Here is a 15,900-nt window from a genome sequence, read left to right on the forward strand (position 1 = left end):
CTTCATCCTGATCGATGTGGACGGCTGGCAGCACGGTCCATTGCCTCATAGTGGAGATCCCTTCTCCTCTCTGGCTCTCTTGCCTACTCTAGATGCTACTCAGATTCCTTTGGCCGCTTTCATCATTGTTGCTGAGCGAATATGGCGGATCTATTGCGGTTAGCGGTGGAACAACGACCGTTGATGGGATCACAGTCCTCTCCATGCCAGGCGCGACCGAACCTTGGAGCCGAAGAAAAGCTCCGGAGTCGATGATGAAGTGGAAGCTGCTGAACGTTGTGTCCATACCGCCGCGCAGGCCCGAAGGGACCGAACGCGACACATCGTTGTGTGGAGTGAACTCAAAGGATCCACAACGAATCGAATTCCTTGAGCATGAGGATGTTGGAGTCGATGGTGTCGGTGACGCCGGCGGAAACAAAGCCGACATGATTGGAGCTGCCGATGAAGTGCCTTGTACTAGCAGATTTCTCACAGACGGCGCCAATTGACGAGGGTGCTCCTTGGCAATGCCCACCATGAGGGGCTTAGGGTTGACGGAATCCTGCAGGCTAGCACGAGACATCGAATACCAAACAAACAGGGAGAGAGATATACCCAGGTTTGGGGCCCTCGATGAGGTAAAACCCTTACTTTCTACTTGTCTGATCTTGATTATCGAGTATATCGGGTTACAATGGGGTAGCCGATAGGCTGCTATGGTCGACTCGCCGAGAGGCTGCTATGGTCGACTCGCCGAGAGGCTGCTATGGTCGACTCGCCGAGAGGCAAGGATTCTAGGTTTCTAGCTCTAACTTGTGGTGGTTATACGTATTGATGTTGTGTCTCGGCAGGCCTGCTCCTGGCCTCTATATAGCAGGCCAGGTCTCGAGAGTCCTATCCGAACTCGACTAGGTTACAACGAGATATATTCTAGTATTTCCTATAATGATGTCTTCTTGCCATCTACTGGTAAGTCTTCTTTGCTGGAACCGACGTATGGCCCACCTTGGCTGTTGGTCAATCTTCATGGGCCCCTAGTTGGACCAAAGGAGATAGACTAATGTCAAGGGTAATGCCCACATCAGTCTCTCTCTCTCCCTCTCTCTCTCCCTCTCCCTCTCCCTCTCTCTCTCTCTCTCTCTCTCTCTCTCTCTCTCTCCCCTCTCTCTCCCTCTCTCTCCCTCCCTCCCTCCCTCCCTCCCCTCTCTCTCTCTCTCTCTCCCTCTCTCTCCCTCTCTCTCTCTCTCTCCATGGCAGAGCTCGCAAAGGAGGTCATGGAGGGTGAGCTGCCCAATCTTCTCCAGACTGGAGAAGAGAAGACGGTGCCCCACGAGTGGATGAGCCGGGAATTCACCCAATTTAGCTCAAACAAACCTCGTGCATTCGAATTGCCCCTGGAAAGCTTGAATCGGGCCATGGCAGCGTGTCCATGATTGTTGGAAAGCACAAAATTTTGGATTTTTTCTGTCAATGTTACATACCACATTACGATTTGTTAGACGTGTACATAGTTTTTGGTGTGTTAGTATTAGGAAAGTGATACAATGATTTTGGTACTTATACTATATAGAGATTGCACCAATGTTACATAGGCCTTCCTATAATGTTGGATAAGTTAGGCAAAAAATAGTTGGATAGACTACAGAGAAATGTGACAAAACGATGTAATATTTTTGAAAATGCTACATGCATAGATCACGATATGACAAACTATAGGAAAAATTGTTAGAGATAAATGTTAGATAATAGACTTTTTTATACATACGAGCCATTTTCATACCACAATAAAACATGTGAGAATCACTCACTTAAATGGATTGGACGGTCCCAAAGATATATTTTTGGCCGACGGATGGGTGGCGTTATGCATTGTCAATATTTGCGAGCACAGCTAAACTTCTTTTCCACAAAAATCAGTTCAATTTTATTAGTTTTCAAATCACCTTTTTTTTAAGGACTAGGACAAAGCCCGTGCGTTGCTACGGTAAAACAAAGTTAAATCTAGATACATGGACGATAAATTAATCTCTTAAAGTTGCATGAAACGAACCAAGTGGTCAAGAAGAAGCAACATCCCTATGAGTATTTGCTTGTTCTTTTCCTCGTGCATCATCATGTAATCATGCATATTTTGAACCCAATTTTTTTTTATTAAAACCTATTTTATTGCTAAAATTAATCTCTCTCGTTTTTCACAAATTAAAATATATATTACGAGTATTTTGTTTTGTTCAAAAAATCTATTTGGAAATGGTTTTAAAACAGCAAAAAGTTTAAATTAAAAACAAAAAAAAGATGAAGACAGCCAAACCGGCCAGACCTGGCAACGGGCCCAGCCGCCAGCCTCCTTGTGCCCCAAATCCGGCCAAGGATGCCCAGTCGCATCCTCTCTCCCATCCCGATGATGCCCAGTCGGCCACCTCCCTGTCTCTCTCGCACAGGAGGAGAAACCCCCACGAGACGCGCTGCTCGCTGTGCTCGATCCCGGCCGCCGCTCCCTTCTCCGCGTCGACGCAGCCTCCTGGCCGCCGGCCCGCGCGACCCTAGCGCCGCCTGCTGGCCTCACGGACGACCAAGTCCGGCAGCGCTGCTCGCTGCTCGATCCCGGCCGCCGCTCCCTTCTCCGCGCCGCCTGCTGGCCTCACGGACGACCAAGTCCGGCGCCTCCTCCGTGCCCCCCCTTTAATAATTCCGCTCCTTTACCAAATTCTCTGTACGGGATTTTCGTTTCATTCGCTTAATTTCCCTCCTTTAATCCGGTTCCAAGTAGGGTTCAATTCCCGCGTTCCAAATCAACCTGTTATAAACAAGAAAACTTAGGCATATATATTGGTGAAGCTCTGTATAGGCGAGCGAGGTGGGACTATTACCAGAAGCACAGGGTCGGTTGTCTGGTTCTCCGTTCTCCTTCATGGCGTGGTGGAGATGGGCCCGTGGAGGATGACCGAGGGAGTTCTCGACATGAGCCCGTATAGGCGAGCCGCTCGTGGGCTTGGATTTCACGCGTTAGGCTCGTTCTCACGGGAGGAAGATGGGAGACCTAAACTAAACAAATGAACCGGTATACATGGCACATGTAGTATTATGTGATTTGGTGGGAGGGCAAAACGGTCCAATAAAATGTTGGACGAAAATTTTGGCAGAAACCTTAGCTCCTTTATTATTAGGTATAGACTAGTACAATGCCCGCGCGTTGCTGCGAATTTGTAGACCATCGAGGTTCTATGAATATGATATAGTGTTTGACCAGATACTTTGCATAGGCGCATGTGCATAAATAAATATTTGAAACATGACACCGTTACTCCATCGCCCGACGCCAACCATGGTCGCTGTTGTATCGGACGACGCCTACCACCCGGCGTCACTGTGTCGTCTTCCTCTACATATTCATGCCCCGCGAACGTGGCACTGGCTCGTGCTTTGAGGGAGGCCTAGCTAGTGTTCATGCCGCAGCTCCGGTCGCCATCGATCACCACCTTCGCCTCCTACTCCGGCCATCATCGTCAACGAGCATGATGGGTCTACCTCGTCATGGTTCTCCTCCTCCAGCACCTGCCTATTCGCCTTTGCTTCACGCATAGCAGCATCGCCGGAGATGTAGGCGACACTAGGCCTCAAGTGCTGCCCACGATCAACAAGATTCCTTATTCTGGGTGATCCTCGCTTCCTCGTACACATTCCTGTATCAGAGGGAGATTAGAAGCATGACAGGTTTCTTTCTTGGCTGCAAGAATACACTAGATTAGTAGAGTGTACTAGCTTACCGTGTACCACAGGTTCGGAGAAGATGTTCTGGTGCGTTCTGTTATATCTCCACACATCTTTTGCTTTGTAGGGTAGTTTCTTCCTCCCGGAAACAAGATTAAATAATTTGTGCCCAGTAGTTTGTTTCTTCATATAGCTGCACAAAGAGAAGATACAATTTATTTGACTTGATAAGCACCACCATCCTTCAAAAATCACAAATAGAATTGTTAAGACAAAAGTAGGTATAAATTGGAACTTACTCATTGAAGAGCACTAATTTCTCATCAAGATGGAGGCTCATCTTGCTGTCCATTCTCTTTCTCTGTTGTCCGTTCTCTTTCTCTTGTTGTATTGTACTTCTCTTATTGTCTTGTCCATATTCTATAAAGTTCAAATTCAGCTTAAGTTTCAAATTTTTGTTTCAGTTTCCATGAAAAAATACAAATCTTAGCATCTGTGATGTGACATCAAAATAAGTTGGATATAAGTTGGATAGAACTTACTCTCGTTTCTACTTAGCATTTTGGAAATTTGATGCTAACTCTGAGGTAAGCAAAGTTTTAGAGTACTAGGCAAGTAATTCTTCCAACAAATAGGGCATAAAAACAAGAGGTAAGCAAAGTTTTGACAACAAGATGTGTTTTGATAATTTCTGTCAGATTGCTCTCTGTTTGCTATTTCTCAGCTTTCACAAATATTTCCCCTACTCATGTAATTAATCACATGTGTATAATTTTCTGCATTGATAGGTTGATGAACTGTTTCAATGTTTGTTGTGCTAAAACTATTTTATGTGTTGTATGTATGGATTTCCTGACTTGTACATTATATATGTTTTCCATTCATGCAGTTCCATTGCACTACTAGGTTTAAAAGGTACTTCAAGGGATCACGCTCCTCACATAAAGGAGATGACAAAGCCATTGCTAGCAAATCACTCACAAACATCATCACTCAAAAGAGAACTATGGCGACAGCTACTGTATTTCTCAAATATACCTTTTCGGGTCGTGGTTCAGAAAGATTTCCATCGCCATGAGGCAGCATGCACCAAGTGTTTTTTTTGTTTTGTTTTCTGGCCGAGGATTTAGTTACTTTGGTCAATTGGTATGTTTCATTATTTTAGTTGGACAATTGTTACAAGAAAAGAGCAGGTAGTTACTATCAAGACATCAATGTTTGTTTCTACTGTAGCTCATATGCTGTAAGGCGTCATGTCCTATCTGAGCTTCATTGCCTCATCTTAACCCTTTTTTTTCTAATTTAGCATTTTTTTTGGTAACTTTACAGTTCAAGTTCTGGTGTTTTGTTATAGTGAAATAGGGATTACTTGGCCACCGTAATATAGTAAAGACTTCATTTGGATGGTAAACCAAAACAAAAATACCATGGGACGTAACTATATGCCTATGATGCACCAACAATTTAATATTCTAGCAAAATTATAAAAAAATTATAGAAATTTCCATTATAACTCTTGAAAACAAAATATGGCTATCATGATAAAAAAAATTAGATGGTTCATTGAAAAGTTTTGCCTGCATTGCCCTTATTATAAATTTATTAGTCCCAGAGTCAATGAGTACATATGTGTCCGATGCACATACATGCTACATAGGGATCGAGAGTTAGCAACGCCCACAAAATCACTGCAACAGCAGTCGGCGCACGTCCATCTTCTTCCCAGATGAACTGCAGCAGCATACATCGGCCGATAGGCCACCCTTCTCCCGCGTGCAGCGCCCATGTGGGTTGGCGTACCCCTGCTGCTTGCAGTAGACGAAGCACGTCTTCGGAAGGCACGGTATGATCGGGTTGCACTCCTCTGCAATTCCATGTCGCAACATGATGACCCACAAGTATAGGGGATCGCAACAGTCTTCGAGGGAAGTAAAACCCAAATTTATTGATTCGACACAAGGGGAGACGAAGAATACTTGTAAGCCTTAACAACTGAGTTGTCAATTCAGCTACACCTGTAAAAGCACTAGTAACAGGGGTGATGTGAAAGCAGCAGTAATATGAGAGCAATAGTAACAGTAACACAACAGCAGTAACAGTAGCACAGAGGCAATGGCATCAGAAAATAGTTGATACTACTTCCAATGTCATATTGGAGCGAGTATATGATGATGAAAGATGGACCGGGATTCCCAGCTATCTACACTAGTGGTAACTCTCCAATAACAAGTGACAAGTGTTGGGTGAACAAATTACAGTTGGGCAATTGATAGGATTGAAATAGCTTTAAGATAGAACATCAATTTATTAATCATGTAGTCATGTTTTCCATATTTAGTTATACGTGCTCGCAATGAGAAACTTGCATAACATCTTTTGTCCTACCAGCCGGTGGCAGCCGGGCCTCAAGGGAATCTACTGGTAATTAAGGTACTCCTTTTAATAGAGCACCGGAGCAAAGCATTAACACTTGGTGAAAACATGTGATCCTCATACCTAAGCCTTCCCCTCCAGTTATCCCGATTCTTTGTCACTCTGGGGCCTCGGGTTCCGGACATAGACATGTGCAAACAACTTGTAGATACAATCTAAGCAATAAGTATAGAGCTTAAATCTAAGATCATGCCACTCGTGCACTAGTGACAAGCATTAAACACAACAAGATTGCAGCAACAATAACTTCACAAACTTATAGATAGACTGATCATAATGTAACAATTCATCGGATCCCAACAAACACAACACCGATTACATCAGATGGATCTCAATCATGTAAGGCAGCTCATGAGATCATTGCATTGAAGTACATGGGAGAGAGTACCAACTAGCTACTGCTAGAACCCGTAGTCCATGGGGGAATGATACGTCTCCGACGTATCGATAATTTCTTATGTTCCATGCCACGTTATTGATGTTATCTACATGTTTTATGCACACTTTATGTCATATTCGTGCATTTTCTGGAACTAACCTATTAACAAGATGCCGAAGTGCCGATTCTGTTTTCATTGCTGTTTTTGTTTCAGAAATCCTAGTAACGAAATATTCTTGGAATTGGACGAAATCAACGCCCAGGGTCCTATTTTGCCACGAAGCTTCCAAGACCGAAGAGGAGACGAAGTGGGGCCACGAGGTGGCCAAACCCTAGGCGGCGCGGCTCGGCCCTTGGCCACGCCGACTGTGGTGTGGGGCCCTCGTGTGGCCCCCGACTTGCCCTTCCGCCTACTTAAAGCATCCGTCGCGAAACCCCCGCACCGAGAGCCACGATACGGAAAACCCATCGAGACGCCGCCGCCGCCAATCCCATCTCGGGGATTCAGAGATCGCCTCCGGCACCCTGCCGGAGAGGGGATTCATCTCCCGGAGGACTCTACGCCGCCATGGTCGCCTCCGGAGTGATGTGTGAGTAGTCTACCCCTGGACTATGGGTCCATAGCTGTAGCTAGATGGTTGTCTTCTCGTCATTGTGCTTCATTGTCGGGTCTTGTGAGCTGCCTAACATGATCAAGATCATCTATCTGTAATTCTATATGTTGCGTTTGTTGGGATCCGATGAATAGAGAATACTTGTTATGTTGATTATCAAATTCATGTCTATGTGTTGTTTATGATCTTGCATGCTCTCCGTTATTAGTAGATGCTCTGGCGAAGTTGATGCTAGTAACTCCAAGAGGGAGTATTTATGCTCGATAGTGGGTTCATGTCTCCGTGAATCTGGAGGGGTGACAAGAACCTCTAAGGTTATGGATGTGCTGTTGCCACTAGAGATAAAACATTGGTGCTATGTTCAAGGATGTAGTCACTGATTACATTACGCGCAATACTTAATGCAATTGTCTGTTGTTAGCAACTTAATACTGGAGGGGGTTCGGATGATAACCTGAAGGTGGACTTTTTAGGCATAGATGCATGCTGGATAGCGGTCTATGTACTTTGTCGTAATGCCCAATTAAATCTCACAATACTCATCATAATATGTATGTGCATGGTCATGCCCTCTTTATTTGTCAATTGCCCAACTGTAATTTGTTCACCCAACATGCTGTTTATCTTATGGGAGAGACACCTCTAGTGAACTGTGGACCCCGGTCCAATTCTCTATACTGAAATACAATCTACTGCAATACTGTTCTACTGTTTTCTGCAAACAATCATCATCCACACTATACATCTAATCCTTTGTTACAGCAAGCCGGTGAGATTGACAACCTCGCTGTTTCGTTGGGGCAAAGTACTTTGGTTGTGTTGTGCAGGTTCCACGTTGGCGCCGGAATCTCTGGTGTTGCGCCGCACTACATCCCGCCGCCATCAACCTTCAACGTGCTTCTTGACTCCTACTGGTTCGATTAAACCTTGGTTTCTTACTGAGGGAAACTTGCCGCTGTGCGCATCACACCTTCCTCTTGGGTTTCCCAACGGACGTGTCAACTACACGCATCAAGCAAATTTCTGGCGCCGTTGCCGGGGATCTGAAGAAAAGTTACACCACAGAGATCTCTAACTCCCACGTCAACTTTGCACCAGCAGCAAATTTCTGGCGCCGTTGCCGGGGAGATCAAGACACGCTGCAAGGGGAGTCTCCACTTCCCAATCTCTTTACTTTGTTTTTGTCTTGCTTAGTTTTATTTACTACTTTGTTTGCTGCACTAAATCAAAATACAAAAAAATTAGTTGCTAGTTTTACTTTATTTGCTATCTTGCTTGCTATATCAAAAACACACAAAAAAGTTAGTTACTTGCATTTACTTTATCTAGTTTGCTTTATTTACTGTTGCTAAAATGAATACCCCTGAAAATACTAAGTTGTGTGACTTCACAACCACAAATAATAATGATTTCTTATGCACACCTATTGCTCCACCTGCTACTACAGCAGAATTCTTTGAAATTAAACCTGCTTTACTGAATCTTGTTATACGAGAGCAATTTTCTGGTATTAGTTCTGATGATGCTGCTGCCCATCTCAATAATTTTGTTGAATTATGTGAAATGCAAAAATATAAAGATGTAGATGGTGACATTATAAAATTAAAATTGTTTCCTTTCTCATTAAGAGGAAGAGCTAAAGATTGGTTGCTATCTCTGCCTAAGAATAGTATTGATTCATGGACTAAATGCAAGGATGCTTTTATTGGTAGATATTATCCCCCTGCTAAAATTATATCTTTGAGGAGTAGCATAATGAATTTTAAACAATTAGATACTGAACATGTTGCACAAGCATGGGAAAGAATGAAATCTCTGGTTAAAAATTGCCCAACACATGGACTGACTACTTGGATGATCATCCAAACCTTCTATGCAGGACTAAATTTTTCTTCGCGGAATTTATTGGATTCAGCTGCTGGAGGTACCTTTATGTCCATCACTCTTGGTGAAGCAACAAAGCTTCTTGATAATATGATGATAAACTACTCTGAATGGCACACGGAAAGAGCTCCACAAGGTAAGAAGGTAAATTCTGTCGAAGAAACCTCTTCCTTGAGTGATAAGATTGATGCTATTATGTCTATGCTTGTGAATGATAGGACTAATGTTGATCCTAATAATGTTCCGTTAGCTTCATTGGTTGCCCAAGAAGAACATGTTGATGTAAACTTCATTAAAAATAATAATTTCAACAACAATGCTTATCGGAACAATTCTAGTAATAACTATAGGCCATATCCTTATAATAATGGTAACGGTTATGCTAATTCTTATGGGAATTCTTACAATAATAATAGGAACACACCCCCTAGACTTGAAGCTATGCTTAAAGAATTTATTAGTACACAAACTGCCTTTAACAAATCTGTTGAAGAAAAGCTTGGGAAAATTGATATACTTACTTCTAAAGTCGATAGTCTTGCCTCTGATGTTGATCTTTTGAAATCGAAAGTTATGCCTAGTAGGGATATTGAAAATAAAATTGCTACTACAGCAAAAGCCATCCAAGTTAGAATTAATGAGAATATAAGATTAATGGCTGAACTGCGTGCTAGGTGGGATAGAGAAGAAAATGAAAAACTAGCTAAAGAGAAGAATGTAGCTAAAGTTTGGACTATTACCACCACTAGTAATGCTAATGCTACACATGTTGCTGCACCTCCTACTATTAATAATAAAAGAATTGGTGTTAGCAATGTTTCCACTTCTAATGCAAAGCGCGAGAAACTGCTAAATCGCTAAAATCATTAAACTGCCTGTGATAAAGCTGCTGAAATTTTTTCCAACATTGGGGATGATGATCCCATTGCTTTAGATTATAATGGTTTAAATTTTGATGATTGCAACATCTCTGAAGTTATAAAGTTCTTACAAAAACTTGCTAAAAGTCCTAATGCTAGTGCTATAAATTTGGCTTTCACGCAACATATTACAAATGCTCTCATAAAAGCTAGAGAAGAGAAACTAGAGCGCGAAGCCTCTATTCCTAGAAAGCTAGAGGATGGTTGGGAGCCCATCATTAAGATGAAGGTTAAAGATTTTGATTGTAATGCCTTATGTGATCTTGGTGCAAGTATTTCCGTTATGCCTAAGAAAATCTATAATATGCTTGACTTGCCACCGCTGAAAAATTGTTATTTGGATGTTAATCTTGCTGATCATTCTACAAAGAAACCTTTGGGGAAAGTTGATAATGTTCGCATTACCATTAACAATAACCTTGTCCCCATTGATTTTGTTGTCTTGGATATTGAATGCAATGCATCTTGTCCCATTATATTGGGAAGACCTTTTCTTCGAACTGTTGGTGCTATCATTGATATGAAAGAAGGTAATATAAAATATCAATTTCCTCTCAAGAAAGGTATGAAACACTTCCCTAGAAAGAGAATGAAGTTACCTTATGATTCTATTATTAGAACAAATTATGATATCGATGCTTCATCTCTTGATAATACTTGATATACACTTTCTGCGCCTAGCTGAAAGGCGTTAAAGAAAAGCGCTTATGGGAGACAACCCATGGTTTTTACTACAGTACTTTGTTTTTATTTTGTGTCTTGGAAGTTGTTTACTACTGTAGCAACCTCTCCTTATCTTAGTTTAGTGTTTTATTGTGCCAAGTAAAGTCTTTGATAGTAAAGTTCATACTAGATTTGGATTACTGCGCAGTTTCAGATTTCTTTGCTGTCACGAATTCCGACCTGCCTCTCTGTAGTTAGCTCATAAAAATATGCCAATTTACGTGCGTGATCCTCAGATATGTACGCAACTTTCATTCAATTTGGGCATTTTCATTTTAGCAAGTCTGGTGCCATTTTAAAATTCGTCAATACGAACTGTTCTGTTTTGACAGATTCTGCCTTTTATTTTGCATTGCCTCTTTTGCTATGTTGGATGAATTTCTTTGATCCATTAATGTCCAGTAGCTTTATGCAATGTACAGAAGTGTTAAGAATGATTATGTCACCTCTGAATATGTTAATTTTTATTGTGCACTAACCCTCTAATGAGTTGTTTCGAGTTTGGTGTGGAGGAAGTTTTCAAGGATCAAGAGAGGGAGATGATGCAATATGATCAAGGAGAGTGAAAGCTCTAAGCTTGGGGATGCCCCGGTGGTTCACCCCTGCATATATCAAGAAGACTAAAGCGTCTAAGCTTGGGGATGCCCAAGGCATCCCCTTCTTCACCGACAACATTATCAGGTTCCTCCCCTGAAACTATATTTTTATTCCATCACATCTTATGTGCTTTGCTTGGAGCATCGGTTTGTTTTTGTTTTTTGTTTTGTTTGAATAAAATGGATCCTAGCATTCACTTTATGGGAGAGAGACACGCTCCGCTGTAGCATATGGACAAGTATGTCCTTAGTTTCTACTCATAGTATTCATGGCGAAGTTTCTTCTTCGTTAAATTGTTATATGGTTGGAATTGGAAAATGATACATGTAGTAATTGCTAAAATGTCTTGGATAATGTGATACTTGGCAATTGTTGTGCTCATGTTTAAGCTCTTGCATCATATACTTTGCACCCATTAATGAAGAAATACATAGAGCATGCTAAAATTTGGTTTGCATATTTGGTCTCTCTAAAGTCTAGATAATTTCTAGTATTGAGTTTTGAACAACAAGGAAGACGGTGTAGAGTCTTATAATGTTTTCAATATGTCTTTTATGTGAGTTTTGCTGCACCGTTCATCCTTGTGTTTGTTTCAAATAAGCTTGCTAGCCTAAACCTTGTATCGAGAGGGAATACTTCTCATGCATCCAAAATACTTGAGCCAACCACTATGCCATTTGTGTCCACCATACCTACCTACTACATGGTATTTCTCCGCCATTCCAAAGTAAATTGCTTGAGTGCTACCTTTAAAATTCCATCATTCACCTTTGCAATATATAGCTCATGGGACAAATAGCTTAAAAGCTATTGTGGTATTGAATATGTACTTATGCACTTTATCTCTTATTAAGTTGCTTGTTGTGCGATAACCATGTTTCTGGGGACGCCATCAACTATTCTTTGTTGAATATCATGTGAGTTGCTATGCATGTTCGTCTTGTCTGAAGTAAGAGAGATCTACCACCTTATGGTTAAGCATGCATATTGTTAGAGAAGAACATTGGGCCGCTAACTAAAGCCATGATCCATGGTGGAAGTTTCAGTTTTGGACATATATCCTCAATCTCATATGAGAAAATTATTAATTGTTGTTACATGCTTATGCATAAAAGAGGAGTCCATTATCTGTTGTCTATGTTGTCCCGGTATGGATGTCTAAGTTGAGAATAATCAATAGCGAGAAATCCGATGCGAGCTTTCTCCTTAGACCTTTGTACAGGCGGCATGGAGGTACCCCATTGTGACACTTGGTTAAAACATGTGCATTGCGATGATCCGGTAGTCCAAGCTAATTAGGACAAGGTGCGGGCACTATTAGTATACTATGCATGAGGCTTGCAACTTGTAAGATATAATTTACATGATACATATGGTTTATTACTACCGTTGACAAAATTATTTCATGTTTTCAAAATAAAAGCTCTAGCACAAATATAGCAATCGATGCTTTCCTCTTTGAAGGACCATTCTTTTTATTTTTATGTTGAGTCAGTTCACCTATTTCTCTCCACCTCAAGAAGCAAACACTTGTGTGAACTGTGCATTGATTCCTACATACTTGCATATTGCACTTATTATATTACTCTATGTTGACAATATCCATGCGATATACATGTTATAAGTTGAAAGCAACCGCTGAAACTTAATCTTCCTTTGTGTTGCTTCAATGCCTTTACTTTGAATTATTGCTTTATGAGTTAACTCTTATGCAAGACTTATTGATGCTTGTCTTGAAGTACTATTTATGAAAAGTCTTTGCTATATGATTCACTTGTTTACTCATGTCATATACATTGTTTTGATCGCTGCATTCACTACATATGCTTTACAAATAGTATGATCAAGGTTATGATGGCATGTCACTCCAGAAATTATCTTTGTTATCGTTTTACCTGCTCGGGACGAGCAGAACTAAGCTTGGGGATGCTGATACGTCTCCGACGTATCGATAATTTCTTATGTTCCATGCCACATTATTGATGTTATCTACATGTTTTATGCACACTTTATGTCATATTCGTGCATTTTCTGGAACTAACCTATTAACAAGATGCCGAAGTGCCAGTTGCTATTTTCTGCTGTTTTTGGTTTCAGAAATCCTAGTAACGAAATATTCTCGGAATTGGACGAAATCAACGCCCAGGGTCCTATTTTGCCACGAAGCTTCCAGAAGACCGAAGAGGAGACGAAGTGGGGCCACGAGGTGGCCAAACCCTAGGGCGGCGCGGCCTGGCCCTTGGCCGCGCCGACCTGTGGTGTGGGGCCCTCGTGTGGCCCCCTGACTTGCCCTTCCGCCTACTTAAAGCCTCCGTCGCGAAACTCCTAGTACCGAGAGCTACGATACGGAAAACCTTACTGAGACGCCGCCGCCGCCAATCCCATCTCGGGGGATTCAGGAGATCGCCTCCGGCACCCTGCCGGAGAGGGGATTCATCTCCCGGAGGACTCTACGCCGCCATGGTCGCCTCCGGAGTGATGTGTGAGTAGTCTACCCCTGGACTATGGGTCCATAGCTGTAGCTAGATGGTTGTCTTCTCCTCATTGTGCTTCATTGTCGGGTCTTGTGAGCTGCCTAACATGATCAAGATCATCTATCTGTAATTCTATATGTTGCGTTTGTTGGGATCCGATGAATAGAGAATACTTGTTATGTTGATTATCAAATTCATGTCTATGTGTTGTTTATGATCTTGCATGCTCTCCGTTATTAGTAGATGCTCTGGCCAAGTTGATGCTAGTAACTCCAAGAGGGAGTATTTATGCTCGATAGTGGGTTCATGTCTCCGTGAATCTGGAGGGGTGACAAGAACCTCTAAGGTTATGGATGTGCTGTTGCCACTAGGGATAAAACATTGGTGCTATGTTCAAGGATGTAGTCACTGATTACATTACACGCAATACTTAATGCAATTGTCTGTTGTTAGCAACTTAATACTGGAGGGGGTTCGGATGATAACCTGAAGGTGGACTTTTTAGGCATAGATGCATGCTGGATAGCGGTCTATGTACTTTGTTGTAATGCCCAATTAAATCTCACAATACTCATCATAATATGTATGTGCATGGTCATGCCCTCTTTATTTGTCAATTGCCCAACTGTAATTTGTTCACCCAACATGCTGTTTATCTTATGGGAGAGACACCTCTAGTGAACTGTGGACCCCGGTCCAATTCTCTATACTGAAATACAATCTACTGCAATACTGTTCTACTGTTTTCTGCAAACAATCATCATCCACACTATACATCTAATCCTTTGTTACAGCAAGCCGGTGAGATTGACAACCTCGCTGTTTCGTTGGGGCAAAGTACTTTGGTTGTGTTGTGCAGGTTCCACATTGGCGTCGGAATCTCTGGTGTTGCACCGCACTACATCCCGCCGCCATCAACCTTCAACGTGCTTCTTGACTCCTACTGGTTCGATTAAACCTTGGTTTCTTACTGAGGGAAACTTGCCGCTGTGCGCATCACACCTTCCTCTTGGGGTTCCCAACGGACGTGTCAACTACACGCATCAGGGAACTACTCAAGGAGCATGATGGAGGTGGTGGCATCGATGGAGATGGCTTCCGGGGGCACTTCCCCGTCCCGGCGGCATGCCGAAACAGAGATTCTGTCCCCCGAAATGGAGTTTCGCGATGGCGGCGGCGCCCCTGGAGTCTTTCTGGAATATGATCGACTGTTGTAGGGTTTTCGCGTCGCGGGGAATATATAGGCGAAAGGGCGGCATCGGAGGGGTCCCGAGGGGCCCACACCACCTGGCGGCGCGCCCCCCTCCTAGGCCGTGCCCCAGTATGGTCTGGAGGCTGTGGGCCTCCTCTCCGTCTCTCCTTCGGTGTTCTGGGTCCGTCTCGGTGAAATAAGAGGTTTGGCTTTTGTTTCGTCGAATTCCGAGGATATTGCTCGAACAGCTTTTCTGGAACCAAAAACAGCAGAAAACATGAACTGGCACCTCAGCATCTTGTTAATAGGTTAGTCCCGGAAAATGCATAAAATCATTATAAAGTGTGAGAAAAACATGAAGGTATTGTCATAAAACTAGCATGGAACATCAGAAATTATAGATACGTTGGAGACGTATCAAGCATCCTCAAGCTTAGTTCCTACTCGCCCTCGAGTAGGTAAACGATAAAAAGAATAATTTCTAAAGTGACATGCTACTTACATAATCTTGATCATACTATTGTAAAGCATATTAGATGAATGAAGTGACTCAAGGCAACGATCTGTAGTTTGCTAACAAATAGATAACATATAGCAAAACTTTTCATGAATAGTACTTTCAAGACAAGCATCAAAAAGTCTTGCATAAGAGTTAACCCATAAAGCAATAGATTCAAAGTAAAAGGCATTGAAGTAACACAAAGGATGATTAAGTTTCAGCAATTGCTTCAACTATCAACATGCATATCTCATGGATAATTGTCAACACAAAGTAAAATAATGAGTGCAATAAGCAAGTATGTAAGAATCAATGCACAGTTGACACAAGTGTTTGCTTCTAAGATAGAAGGAAGTAGGTAAACTGACTCAACATAAAGTAAAAGAAAGGCCCTTCGCAGAGGGAAGCAGGGATTAAATAATGTGCTAGAGCTTTTTATGTTTTGAAATCATATAGAGAGCATAAAAGTAAATTTTTGAGAGGTGTTTGTTG

The sequence above is a fragment of the Lolium perenne genome, chromosome 4, assembly GCF_019359855.2.
Source record: "Lolium perenne isolate Kyuss_39 chromosome 4, Kyuss_2.0, whole genome shotgun sequence".
Lineage (NCBI taxonomy): Eukaryota > Viridiplantae > Streptophyta > Magnoliopsida > Poales > Poaceae > Lolium > Lolium perenne.